Source organism: Sus scrofa, chromosome 6, assembly GCF_054392235.1.
Source record: "Sus scrofa isolate SSC_HxYL_T2T_F1_AM1 chromosome 6, Sscrofa_HxYL_maternal_Yorkshire_Landrace_v2.0, whole genome shotgun sequence".
NCBI lineage: Eukaryota > Metazoa > Chordata > Mammalia > Artiodactyla > Suidae > Sus > Sus scrofa.
In genome coordinates this window covers 94,105,762-94,119,356 of record NC_139388.1, presented here as the reverse complement: position 1 = coordinate 94,119,356, position 13,595 = coordinate 94,105,762, and the positions used below count along the sequence as shown (strand labels likewise).

The window sequence follows — 13,595 nt, the reverse complement described above, 5'->3', positions numbered from 1 at the left end:
CATAGGGGCGCGTGTTTGTTTTCGATTTTTTTTTTTTTTTGGTCTTTTTAGGGCCCCAACTGCGGCATGTGGAGGTTCCCAGGCTAGGGGTCCAATCAGAGCTGAAGCCGCTGGCCTACGCCACAGCAGTAGCAACACAGGATCCGAGCCGTGTCTGAGACCTACACCACAGCTCACGGCAATGTCGGATCCTTAACCCACTGAGCAGGGCCAGGGACTGAACCCAAATCCTCATGGATGCAAATCAGGTTCGCTAACCACTGAGCCAGGATGGGAACTCCTCCTCTTTTCGAATTTTAGTTTTGTCTGGGTATATGCTCAGGAATGGGATTGCTGGATTATATGGCAATTCTATTTTTAGTTTTTTGAGGAACCTCCATGCTATTCTCCATAGTGACTGCACCACTTTACACTCCCACCAACAGTGTAAGAGGGTTCCCTTTTCTCCACACCCTCTCCAGCATCTTTTGTTTGTAGACTTTTTTTTCTTCTTAGGGCCACACCCGCAACACATGGAGGTTCCCAGGCTCAGGGTCAAATCGGAGCTGTAGCTGCCGGCCTATACCACAGCCATAGCAATGTCAGATCCTTAACTCACTGAACAAGGGCAGGGATCAAACCCACGTCCCCATGGATACTAGTCAGGTTCATTAACTGCTGAGCCATGACAGGAACTCCTGTAGACTTTTTAATGAAGGCCACTCTGACCAGTGTGAGATGGTCCCTCACTGTAGTTTTGATTTGCGTTTCTTTAATAATTAGCGATGATGAGCATTTTTCATGTACCTGTTGGCCATCTGCATGTCTATTTATGTCTCCTGCCCACTTTTCTTTTGGGTGGTTTGTTTTGTTGTTTTTGCATTGTGGGAGTTGTTTGTATATTTTAGAAATTAAGCCCTCATTGGTCACATCATTCGCAAATATTTTCTCCCAGTCTGTAGCCAAGCAACCATTATTAACATTTTGGTATATATCCTCCCAGCTAGCTATACACTTAGTAATGTAGAATTAACAAAAATGGATCATATTATTCATCTTGTGTTTGCAACATGCTTCATCCTCTTCCATTTTTACTGGTTATTCCAAACCTAGTGAAAGCCCAGTTAGATATGAGTCCTCTCCTTCCCCTTGCTGTGATTTAGTACAGTGAGGAGGGGTTAAGTCATAATTAAACTTATTTAATATCATCTAAAAGTTTGTAAAGTGCTTCACATCCTAATGAGGAAAAACCTTAGTCTGACTCAGAGTGCAAAAGCAACATCGGAGTCTCTATCTGCACAGCAGCCTCACAGTCTTTCCACAAATGCTTTAAAGTTTCGGGTTTCAGGAGGAGAAAGAGAAACAGTACAGTGGTAAGTAGGGCTAGCTGATCAAGTGACAGGGCCAGATGGGGTATTGTTTTTAACTGCACGTCTATCTGTGGCATTCTTCTAAAAATTATTATTGACTAATTTCTGAATATGTTTTATATGCATAGGGAACAAAATTTCAAAGATATAAAAGGTATACCATGCAAACAACCTCCCTACCCTATCTCCCAGCCCCCGAGATCCTCTGCCGCCCAGGTGCTCTCTCTGGAACATCACTGTTAGCTGGTCTCATGTGTCTCTCACCTGAAGCACGCTGGGTTCAAAGGGCGGGAGTGCACGGAGGTCATGAAGGGTGAGAAGAACGCGTTTTGGTATTTTCCTCCATCACGTTGCATCCTCCACTAATGTCATCTGAGTAACTGGGATGCAACCCCCCCAAAAAAAATATTCCCAATGAAACATCCTCCCCCTTCCTAAGCCCCCTGTGGCAGTATCTCGAGGCTGTATCCCTGTATTCCTGAAACTACTCAAAGAGAGAGAGCAGCATCCTGTTCCGCTGGAGGCACGGCTGACCCCAGACCAGTCTCAGGGTCAAGGGATCCAAAAGCACCATCTGGGCTCTGCCCTGAACCCACTCTAGACAAGTTACTTAACCTTTCTGAGCTGCAGGTTTTAACCCGGTAATCTCCAAGTCCCTCTCTTCTCTGACAATGTGAGATTAATTAAGAGGATGTCTTAGCTTGGGCTGCTCTAACAAAATTCCATAAACTGGTAGCTTACAGACAACAGACATTTATTTCTCAGAGTTTTGGAGGCTGGAAGTCTGAAATCAGGGTACCAGCATCATAGGGTTCATGAGAGCCCTCTTCTGGGTTGTGGATGGCTAACTTCTTACATCCTCATGTGGCAGAGAGCAGAGCAGAGGAAGCAAGCTCTCTGGTAGCTCTTATAAGGGCACTGATCCCCTTTATAAGGGCTCCACCATTAGGACCTCATCTAATCCTCATTACCTCCCAAAGGCCTCACCTCCTAATACCATCACACTGAGAGGGTAGGGATTCAACATGTGTACTGGGGGGGCACAAACATTCAGTCCATAATAGGTGATAACTTAACACAATGCTTCTGGAGTTTTACCATGCCTATGAATCACCCAGGAATCTTGTTACAATGCAGATTCTGATTCTGCTGATCTAGGCTGGGGCCCAAGAGTCTTCATTTTAAACCTGTTCCCAGGTGATGACATCCTGCGGGGCTGAGGCTCGGGTCTTGAGTAGCAATGACCAAGCTGGCCTCCCTAACGGCCCAAGACCTCTTCTGACGATTAAGCACCTCGAAGTTTGGCGTAACGTTTCCTTTGAAGCTGAGCAGCTCCCTCTGGAGAACCCTGACATCTGGTCAAAGAGTCTTCTCTCTCGAGGAATGCTGACGTTCTGTGAGCTCCACTGTGTGCCAGGCGCTGTGCTGAGCGCTCCAGGTGCATTCGCTCTCTTAACCCTCACAGCTGCCCACTGAAGTCAGTGCGGTCATTATCCCCATTTTACAGATGAGGAACACTAAGCCTTGGAGAGGTTAAAGCGCTCACGATTACATAGCTGGTAAGGGGCAGAGCAGGCGGTCCAGCCCAGGCTGTCCGATTCCAGACCCCTCATCTCCCTGCAGAACCAAAGAGCAGATGGAAGTGAGCAGCACTGCATCCTGGCTATGCGGGAGGGGGACAGTGTGGTCCATCAGTGCTGGGTCTCCTCCAAGGGAACACGTCTCAGCTCGCAGGTCTTTCCTTTGCCTCAGATTTTCTTGATAATCTGAAGGGGCTCAGAAGGCAGCAGTATCAGCCAGTGGGGTAGGAAGGCTGCTTCCATGAGTCTTCTGTCCCCAACTAGAGGGTTCCGTGGCTGTCTGTGAACAGCACTTAGATCGTGTCATGGGAAGGCCGTGGGTCTTAACAGGCCACATCCATTTTCATTTACCTTCTGAAAGAAGATTAAGGAGAAAATTCAATTTTGCCTAATGCCTCCCCCAAATGGCTAATTTATATGCTAATTAGCAAGATAAGAATCGATGAAACTGGTAATCAATATGATATCCAAGGCACCAGTAATGAAATTCATTTTGAGATGCACTGCCGGTGGAAATGAAGCAATTACGCGGAATAAATGGGGCAGCTCAGGGAATAGGGGCTCCATATTGCACTTGACTGCATTACCCCCCACTCCTCCTCCCCTCACTCTTTCCCCACCCCATGGAGATCGACGGTCCGTTCAGTTCCCTGGGGGCCCCACACACCAGCTTCTCCCTCTCTGATACCTGACCCTGCATTATCCCTGTGGATTTGTGGTTCAACCAGGGGAAAATGGAGGAGGGAAAATTACAGTCTGAGACGACTAGACGTAAAGCCCTGGAGGAGAATCGGGGGCTAAATAGAAGCTTCTAAGCCAAATGCTGAGTGGTGGATAGCACTTCACTCTCTACTTGCTGAGCGTGGTTTAAGGTTTGCCAATTCTAGGCTTAAGTATAGCTCCTGCATTGCCTAGGTTTTCCAGAGCTGTCCTGATTTCAAACCTTTTGTCTCATTAGACCCTATGTCAAATGATGTGTCCTATTTAAGTCCACAGTGAAGTAGGCCACAGTGTCTTCATAAGGTTTAGCCTGACTCTAGGAAGTCTTATTTCTACTTGGCCATTTATTCCAGGGTTTCAGATTTTTTTTTTTTTTCCTTCTCTCTCTCTCTCTTTCTGTGTGGATGTGTGTGTGTTAGAGGTGTTTACAATCATCACAGCATTATTCATTTTGTATTCTTCAGCTAAGACAATTAAAGTTTGTTTTTTAGCCCAGTGTCTACTCATTAGTGTCACCTGGGAAGTTTCCTCCCTCCCCCAATTTATATATTTATGAAAAAATTTTAACGTGAAAAAGTTGAAACAATTATACAATGAATATTTTATATCTATTTATCTAGATCCTACAGTTAGCATTTTACCACACTTGCCTTATCACATATCCATCCAACTATCCATCCCTCTGTCCATCCATGAGTCTATCTTTTTTTTTTTTTTTTCAGTTTTAAGGTAAATTGCAGGCATCCACTAACACCTAAACACTTCAGTAGGCCTATCATTAACTAGAGTTCAATAGTTGTTTCTCTTTTCTTTAGAGGTAACATTTACGTGCAGTGAAATGCACAGATCCCATAAGTTTGGACAGATACACACACCATGTATATGTCCACATGTCCGCATATGATATACACGAATGTAATGTCAACCCCATCAACATCCAGAACATTGCCATCACCCCGGAAGTTCCCTCATGCGCCCTTTCCCGTTACCCCCCACCCCCCACTTCCAGAGGTAACCACCACTCTGATTTTTCTCACCATAGATTAGCTTCACCTGTTCCTAGGACTTCATATCAGTGTAGCCAGAGAGTTTGCCCTCTTGTTGAAGGTTTTTCATCCCGCATCGCATTTTCGAGATTCATCCATGCTGTTGCCTCTATGGAGAATATGTTCCTTTCTACCGCTGAGTAGTACTCCATCGTTTGGATTTACCACAGCTTTTGAGCTCATATGAAGAAGACTGCCAGGAGCATGTGTGTATAAGACATTTATGGACAGATGTTTTCACTTCCCTTGAATAAATTCCTACGAATGGAATCTCTAAGCTATAGAGTAGGTATATTTAGTTTTATGAGAAACTACCAGACCATTCCCAAAGCAGTTGTGCTTGGGACGGCTTTTTAGTTTGGTTGGGGTTTTTTTTCTTTGCTTTTTAGGGCTGCACCTGCGGCATATGGAAGTTCCCAGGCTAGGGGTTGAAGCGGAGTTACAGCTGCTGGCTTATATCAAAGCCACAGCAATGCAGGATCTGAGCCACGTCTGTGACCTACACCACAGCTCGTGGCAACACCAGATCCCTGACCTACTGAGGGAGGCCAGGGATCAAACCTGATCCTCATGGATACTAGTTGGATTTGTTTCCATTGCACCACAGCGGGAACTCCGGAAAGCTTTTAAAATACAGCACCTCACCCTTCTCCCCAGAAATTCTTAATTAATTAATTAATTATTAATTGGTCTAGATTGGGGCCCAGGGGTAACTCTTTCTGCTATAATCACCTGGTGGTTTGAATGTGCAGCCAGAGCTAAGAATTGGTGAAGATGTATTTCTTGCACTATATTAAGTGCAAAAAGTTTATTTACTTTTTTATTTGGAAAAGTGGCTTTTTGTTGCTGTTCTCTTTTTTCCCTTTATTTTTACTGCTATAAAACTTTAGGTATGTACATGTGGAATCTCATTTTTAAATGACACAAAATAGGAGTTCCCGTTGTGGCGCAGTGGTTAACGAATCCAACTAGGAACCATGAGGTTGCGGGTTCGATCCCTGTCATTGCTCAGTGGGTTAACGATCTGGCATTGCCATGAGCTGTGGTGTAGGTTGCAGATGCGGCTCGGATCCTGTGTTGCTGTGGCTCTGGCGTAGGCCGGCGGCTATAACTCCGATTAGACCCCTAGCCTGGGAACCTCCATATGCCACAGGAGCGGCCCAAGAAATGGCAAAAAGACAAAAAAATAAATAAATGACACAAAATAACTTATTCCAAAATAGTAACAGACTCACAGATTTCGAAACCAAATTTATGGTTACCAAAGGGAGAATGTTGGGGCGAAGCATAAATTAGGAGGTTGGGATTAACATACACACCCTTCTATATATAAAAGATAAGTAACAAGGACCTACTCTGTAGCACGGGGAAATCTACTTGTTCTTCTGTGATAACCTATACGGCAAAATAATCTGAGAAAGAATGGATATGTGTTTACGTATAACTGACTGGCTGTACACCTGAAATGAACACAACATTGTAAGTCAACTATACTCCAATAAAAAAAAAAAAAAAAAAGACTTGGGCATGGTCTAGGATGTTCTGGATGTCACAGTGCAGACTTCAGAGTAAAAAGACCAGCTTTCTGATCCCAGCTTTCCCACTTGGTATTATTTGACCAAGTTTCTTCTTCTGTAAGATGGGGCTCATAGTATGTATTCCAAGGTTATAAGGATAAAATTGCTGGACTCAAAGAATTTTCTGAAATTGACCACAGGCTCGGGGTATGAATAGTTGCCAGCCTCCGGGAGGAGTGGGATTCCTTAACTCCGCCTTTCTGAACAAAGGCAGATTGACAGTTCTTTTCTTTGGTTCCATAATACGGCTCTGGATGGTGAGGCTGTGAGTGTCAGAGGTTGGAGAGCTGTCACCACCTTCCCATAATGACTGAAGTATAATTATCTCTTGTCTTACAAATATGTAAAAGCCACAAGTCAGTAGGATAAGGATTTTGAGTTGGTTTTCCATCCCACTGGTAACTCAGACTGCTCTGTTCACCGTGTAACCAACAACATACCTCCTTGCAAGACTCTTGGCTAGAGGCTGAATTAAGACAACTGTGAGGCGCTGTCCAGTAGCATGGAGCCAACAACAACAAAACCAACCACTGAAACCCGATCCCCGCCACCTGAAGCCTGGCCCGTTTCCCCAGGGGAGAGAGGCCTGGACACTCGGCATCTTCCCAGTTCACCTTTCACGATACCAATTCAGATCAGAGCAAACTGGCTGGCCCCTGAGCCTTGCAGAAAGTTTGTGTGTGTGACTCCTGACAATGTTTTATATCGGATGCTCGGTACTTGTTGGGAAAACGACAACAGAGGTTTCTTTACAAGGTCCTCGGAATGATGTGGCTTCTCTCATTGTTCAACTACTTGAATGAGGATTTGCCAGTGAGCAGCAGCAGGACTGCAGCTGGGAACAATAGGTTTCCCCACGTGAGACAGTCCAGCGTGGGCTGAGATAAGGCTCTTAAGTCAGACTAGAAGTGCCAGGTTTTGGCTCCTTTCTGAACAGGAGGGCTGTGTAGGCCCCTCCTTATGTCCTACACAGACACTACTAAGAACACAGCATTCTTGCCTTCCTGGCAGAGTAGGGCTTTCACAGAATCAGAGGCTGCTCTGGGCACCAGTTATCAGCACGGAGATCCAGGGTAAAGGACGGCTGTGATAAGCCCCTTTTCAACTTTCTGGCCTCCCTGAGTGTCTGTCTGTGGAACCCACATGCTTTGTTAGAGGGTATGGGGCAGAGGGGGCGAGGGAAAGAGATCAGATGGCCTGCTGTCTGGTACATGTGTCTGGCTTCAACAGTCCCCTTTTGGTTTGGTTTTATTCTGTAATGTGTCCCCTGAGAAGACAGTCTAAGCAGCCTGGGTTACCCTGCAATTTCTCCAAACTATTTGCATGAAATACTGCAGGCAAAAAGCCCAGCCCCTGATTGGCTGTTGCTAGGTAACAACATAATCATCAGGAAATTAGGCTGTCCCTTTTTTTTTTTCCCAACCCAGAGTATGTGTGTGATTGCAGCGTTGTGCAGGAAGAGAGAGGGAGTGGAACAAAGAGAGATAAATGGGATGGTCTTGAAGGCGGGGACACCACAGCCACAAACCTGCATCCCACGGTAGGACAATCTGCTTTGGGTGGGCTCGTTACTCAGTCAAGCCAATATCGGTGCATTTTCCTTGCTTAGATGAATGACAAAGCTAGCAGGTCCTGCAGACAGCAGGAACAGAAGCTATGGAAGCAACTTTGACATTTGAAGTGATTTTTAGAAGCAGGAGGTGGTGCTTAATATATGAGAATGACTCCAAGTGAGGCTGAATAAATGAATGTGTCTGGAGAGCGTGTGCAGGCAGAGAGGACTCCATTAGCCTGGCTGCAGGATGCCTGTGAGGAAGAGCCGTGAGAATGTGCATGTGAATGAGGCGTGTGACAGAGGAAAACCACGCATGCTTTCAAATGTGGAAGGAAGCCCCATAAACTGAAGTTCGGGGTTGTGTCTGTTATGACTCCGCCAACGTTTAGGCATGTGGTCCTACTGTTACTCAACCAGGCCATCTTCCGCCTACCCTGGTTAGACTTGGCCAGTGAATGAAGAGTAAGAGGCAGAGAGCATTGTGTGTGTGTGTGTGTGTGTGTGTGTGTGTGTGTGAGTGTGTGTGTGTGAGTGCCTGTGTGTGTGTCTGTGCCGGTGTATACATGTGCACACGCATGCACTTTGAAGCACCTAGATCATTTTCGAGACTGTATCCTTGAATGACAGCAGGTCCAGCCCTGACAAGTGTACAGCTATACCTGGACACTTGCACGGGGTAATGAATATCCACGGAGACCGTGAGCACTTTCCTCCCCCTTCCTGCTAGACCCAGGTGGCTTTCCACCTCCAACCACCCTTATCTTGTCCTCTTTTTGAGTTCCCTAGCAATGACCCTGCCCTTACACTAGACCCTCTGCGCCATACTGCATACTTCATTGGCTTGCTACAACCCCCGGCAAGCTAATTGCCATTTACCATTCATTGTCTGCCAGATTAATGACTCCTCCTGTGTCTGGTGGCCCTCAGCCGCCTCTGAGATTCTTCCGTGCCCTCTCTGGCTTGTCTTTCCCTTCTACCCGCATCCTCAGCTCAGTCCCTCTGAGTCCACATCTGAGTTTTTAGAAGTCATTTAATTTAAATGCTAAAATAGAAGCACTGTCACTTTTTTTGTCTGATCAAGGGAGGCAGTCCCCAGCACAACGCACAATTCATTTCGTAACAGTGATGCAAATAAGCAAATGTATCAGGAGCAAGACAGGATGTGTGCCAATAACCAGGACACAGAAGGGAATATTCTCCTAAATACACAGCCCCCCACAGTGACTAGCTGCCTCCAGTGGGTGAACCTAACGAGATTCATAGCCCCTGGCCCAAAGGAAAAGAGCCATTACGAACTTAATAGTGGCTCCAAGCTCCTTTCTAAACATGTGCACTAAATGGCAAACCTGGTGCCGGGCAAAGTGGCCACACCTTGTGTACATATGTGACAGATGCTCTCTAAGTCAGTGGTTCTGACTGTGGTCCCTGGACCAGCAGCATCAGAGATCTGAGGGGTGCCTGCAGGCCTTTTTATGCACTCCAGGTGATTCTCAGGTATGCTGAAGTTTGGCATCTGCTGTGGGCCTGAGATTTTGCACTTTTAATAAATTCCCTGATGATACTGACCCCTCTCTGAAAAACCTCTGCTCCAAGAATAGAAAACAGGGGAACAGTGTGTAATGAGAAGGATCACTTTCCACCTAGAACACCCCCTCCCTATTCCAAAGTCCAGTCAAACCCATCATCGAAGGCCCACCCCCCAAATGAAGCTTCTAGTCAATTCTACTGTAGGTTATCTCCCTCCCCCCCCCTTTTTTTTTTGTCTTTTTGCCTTTTCTTGGGCCGCTCCAACTGCATATGGAGGTTCCCAGGCTAGGGGTCTAATCGGAGCTGTAGCCGCCGGCCTACGCCAGAGCCACAGCAACGCGGGATCCGAGCCGCGTCTTTGACCTACACCACAGCTCACGGCAAAGCCGGATCCTTAACCCACTGAGCAAGGCCAGGGGTCGAACCTGCACCTCATGGTTCCTAGTCGGATTCATTAACCACTGAGCCATGATGGGAACTCCCGGTTATCCCTTTATACCTTATTACATCTCAGGGGTCAGCAAAGTAGGAATGGTTGGGTGAGGGGGGGTCAAATAAGAATATGCAACAGAGACCATATGTCATCCTCAGAGCCTAAACTATTTACTATCCGGCCCTTTACAGAAAAAGTTTGCCACTTCCTACTATATTTATTTATGTACTTTTCTTATTTCTCCTCATAAACTATTAACTCCAAAGTCAATATCTGAATCATTTTTGTATTCCATTCAGTACCAAGCACATAGTAATCGTTCAATAAGAACAGAAAGAATGGATGTTGGTTGGGGAGCTAGTTGCATGTTAACAGGTGTTCTGGAAGTCCAAAAGAGATGGTCAGCTTTTCTGCTTAGCCACTTTGTGGCTGCCCCATCCATGACATAAGAACAATAGTTTCTCATTTGAGTCAGGAAGTTCACACTAATGAAATTTACTCTTTGTTAATAACTGGAATGATGAAAACCAGTGAGGAGCTGTCACTGGTTTGTCGCTGCTTGAAAAACAAGATTAGCATTTGGAATGTGCATAAACAGAAATGTTAAAAAATAAGCAAAAAGCAGAGTTCCTGTCGTGGCTCAGTGGTTAATGAATCCGACTAAGGACCATGAGGTTGCGGGTTCGATCCCTGGCCTTGCTCAGTGGGTTAAGGATCTGGCGTTGCCATGAGCTGTGGTGTAGGTCGCAGACACAGCTCAGATCCCTCTTTGCTGTGGCTCTGGCGTAGGCCAGTGGCTACAGCTCCAATTTGACCCCTAGCTGGGGAACCTCCATATGCCACTGGAACGGCCCAAGAAATGGCAAAAAGACAAATAAAAATAAAAATAAAAAATAAGCAAAAAGCTTAAATTTTTACTTGGATTTCTGGTGTCCAGTAAAAAAATCTTCATGGATTTATACACTACTAGGGTTAAAAGAGACCCTAGAGGCAATGCTGCATGGATCACACCTGCCATTGCTCACCCTCTGCTTGCATGCCTCCACTGACTGGAGACTCACTGCCTCACAAAGCAGCCCACTTCCCTTTGAACAATTCCAACTGTTAGTAAGCACTTTTTTCTATTGACTTAAAATCTATCTACTTAACCATTTCCACTCTGTAGTCCTATTCTAGCTACCTAAGTTTTATAAATATGAGCAAATAAGTGGGCAAATGTATACTTTTCCAGAAAGAGTAGAATGTTAAGGGGGCTCCACCCCATTTAGGTAGTTTTCTTCCGCAAACAGTAGCCAGCTGGTAGAAATATAAGAAGCCAAAAGCCAAAAGGTATGCCCAAAAAAGCAAATGTATGGGTATAAAGTAGACCAGGACATAACATTCCAAGTACAATAGGAAGTAAAAGACTGATGGTCACAGTAGATCCCAGGCTGACCACAGACATGCTGTATGTTTCCACTAGAGAGGAATGTTAATAGCACTTAGAGGCTATTCTTTGGGACAAATGCGGGAAAGGAGGCCCCAGAGCTGGGCCAGGGCAGACTCTGGAATTGCTTTGTGATCCCAAAGCTATGAAACAGCTGCCAGGACAAGTTGCTAGGGCAGAAGCACAGCCAGAGAAAGCCTCTTAGGAATGGCTGAGTCCTTTAAATGGCCATCTGGGCCAAAGCAGTGCGGGACTGAGGCGGGAACTGTCTCAAAGAAAATGGGAGGAGTGGATGGAAGGAGGAGGCTAAAATCTCAAGTTGGGGAGTTCCCGTTGTGGCTCAGTGGGTTAAGAACCCACCACAGTGTTCATGAAGTTGCCGGTTCCATCCCTGGTCTCGCTCAGTGGGTTATGGATCCGGTATGGCCACAAACTGAGGCATAAGTTGCAGATGTGGCGTGGATCTGGCATTGCTGTGGCTGTGGTGTAGGCCAGCAGCTGCAGCTCCGATCTGACCCCTAACCTGGGAACCTCCATATGCTGCAGGTGCAGCCCTAAAAAGACAAAAGACAAAAAAGAAGAAAAAAAGAAAGAAAAAAAAATCTCAAGTTGTACACCTATTCACAGTGTGCTGTAGGCTTAGTACTAATACACAGTGTGATGTAGGCTTAGTACCAATCCAGACACCCTGCAAACTAACAAACCAATCACTGCATGTTTATTGATCCCTTACTCTCTGGATTTCTAAAGCACTCTTACTGCATGTGCTTAGGGTTGCATGGGGCACTTAATCTAGAAATAGCAGGCACTAGTAAGCTTCTAGTCTCTCGCCTTCCCCCTTTCTTCCCAGTGTATATGTGCGTGAATGCATGTGCACACACACCCCCTCTCACACATACACATACCAGATACACCCTGGTTAAGTCCACCTGGATATCACTTCTTCCAGCTTCTGTAGGTGGGATGGGTTTTTTTCCTTTTCCTAGGAAGAAAATTCCCCAGATTTGAGACTGGGGCTTTTGGGATCCTGGTGAAAAGCTTATAACCAAGCCTGGACCAAAAGTCTATTTAATAAATGGTACAGGATTAAAAACCCAAATTTTTGAGCCATCCCTTCTCCACATTCAAGAAGCGCTCTTGTTAACAGTTTGGACTTGAGTTCTAGATTCAGACTGCTCTGGTTTATGCCACTCAGTAGCTTTGTGATCTTGGGCAAGTCACCTGACCGCTCAGAACCTGCTCCCTCATCAGTAATTACTACTCTGCAACAACACCAGCAAGAGTAAGCAAGCAGAGGGGGGCTGATGATTATTAAATGCCTGTTCTGAGCTGCCTACAGCACTAGGTTTTTTGCTTGCATTTTATTATTTACTCTTCCCAATAACTCTTAAAAATCTATATCATGAGCACCGTTTACAGATGAGGAAACTGAGGCCCATGGATGTTAAATGAACTGTCTGTGGTTTCACAGCTAGAGCAGAGGCAGGACTCCAACAGCTTTCCCTGAGTAGGGAACTCCTTTTTCTTCTGAATCGTGTGGCCTCCATGAGACTGTGCCTGGCACACAGCGGGCTTTCAGGAGAGGCAGCTTTCCTTTGTCCCTTCTCGTCGAAAGACGTGGGGCAGTTGCTTCTGTTTTGTATTACTTTTTAAATTAGACAGTGGAACATGATTTTGGAAACACTGCTAACAGGACCAGACGTTTATCTAAATAAGATAGTACATCTGAAAATAAGTAGAGGAAAGGCCTCCATATGTTAGACAGGCCCCTATTCTTACTCCAGGTGTGATGTCTGGGGTGCGAGGCAATCCCTGGCAGAGCTACAGCTGCCAGGTCTGCGGTGGATTGTCCCCCCTGCTTGAGATGACACCAGCAAGGCCATCTGTCAGATGGAGAACTGAGCCAAGTTAGACTGGGAAGAACCCACTAACCCAGAGAGGCCTAGACCTGAGTGAGCAGAAGTCGTTCTGCCTCTTTCTGGACTTGCAACCCTGGTTTCAGATACTGCACTTGCCGCTTGCAAGCTCCATGGCCTCATGTAAGTTATTGGACTCTTTGGAAGCTCAGTTTGCTTGTGGGAAAAATGAAAACCTAATCCCTAGGCCATAAGTGTGTTGTGAGAAATAAATGCCATCATGCATATCAAGCTCCTGTCCCTGAGCAGGTAGCCCCTCTCCCCCATACCCCAAAATGGCAAGAATTATCAGTTACCAGCACCAGACCTAAGCTCACAGGCCTCCTAATAAAAAAAAAGATCATTCACATGCAGAACAAGAGTCTTCTTAACAGGAGGTACCACTTCCATCCCAGGCAAACTGTCTCTTTAAAATATATCAAGGAGTTCCCGTCATGGCTCAGTGGTTAACGAATCCAACTAGGAA

The 13,595-nt window shown here is 45.8% G+C and overlaps 1 protein-coding gene and 1 long non-coding RNA gene across 13 annotated transcripts in view; one reads left to right on the top strand and one right to left on the bottom strand.

Annotated features, from left to right (window-relative positions):
- PHC2 (polyhomeotic homolog 2) overlaps window positions 1-13,595 on the top strand; it is a 111,209-nt gene that overhangs the window by 32,480 nt on the left and 65,134 nt on the right. For 4 of the 12 annotated variants that reach the window (XR_014807441.1, XM_084963773.1, XM_084963771.1 and 1 more), the window contains exon 1: window positions 7,698-7,812. The exons of the other annotated variants lie outside the window; for them this stretch is intronic. The gene's annotated coding sequence lies outside the window, so the exon portion shown is untranslated. Of the gene's footprint in view, window positions 1-7,697; window positions 7,813-13,595 lie in introns of those variants that run through there. 12 annotated transcript variants of the gene reach the window in all.
- LOC146402660 (uncharacterized) lies at window positions 2,086-6,568 on the bottom strand. The gene is made up of 2 exons (XR_014807446.1): window positions 4,687-6,568; window positions 2,086-3,283 (listed from the first exon to the last, which is right to left on the bottom strand). It is a non-coding gene; the product is annotated as an uncharacterized LOC146402660 (long non-coding RNA).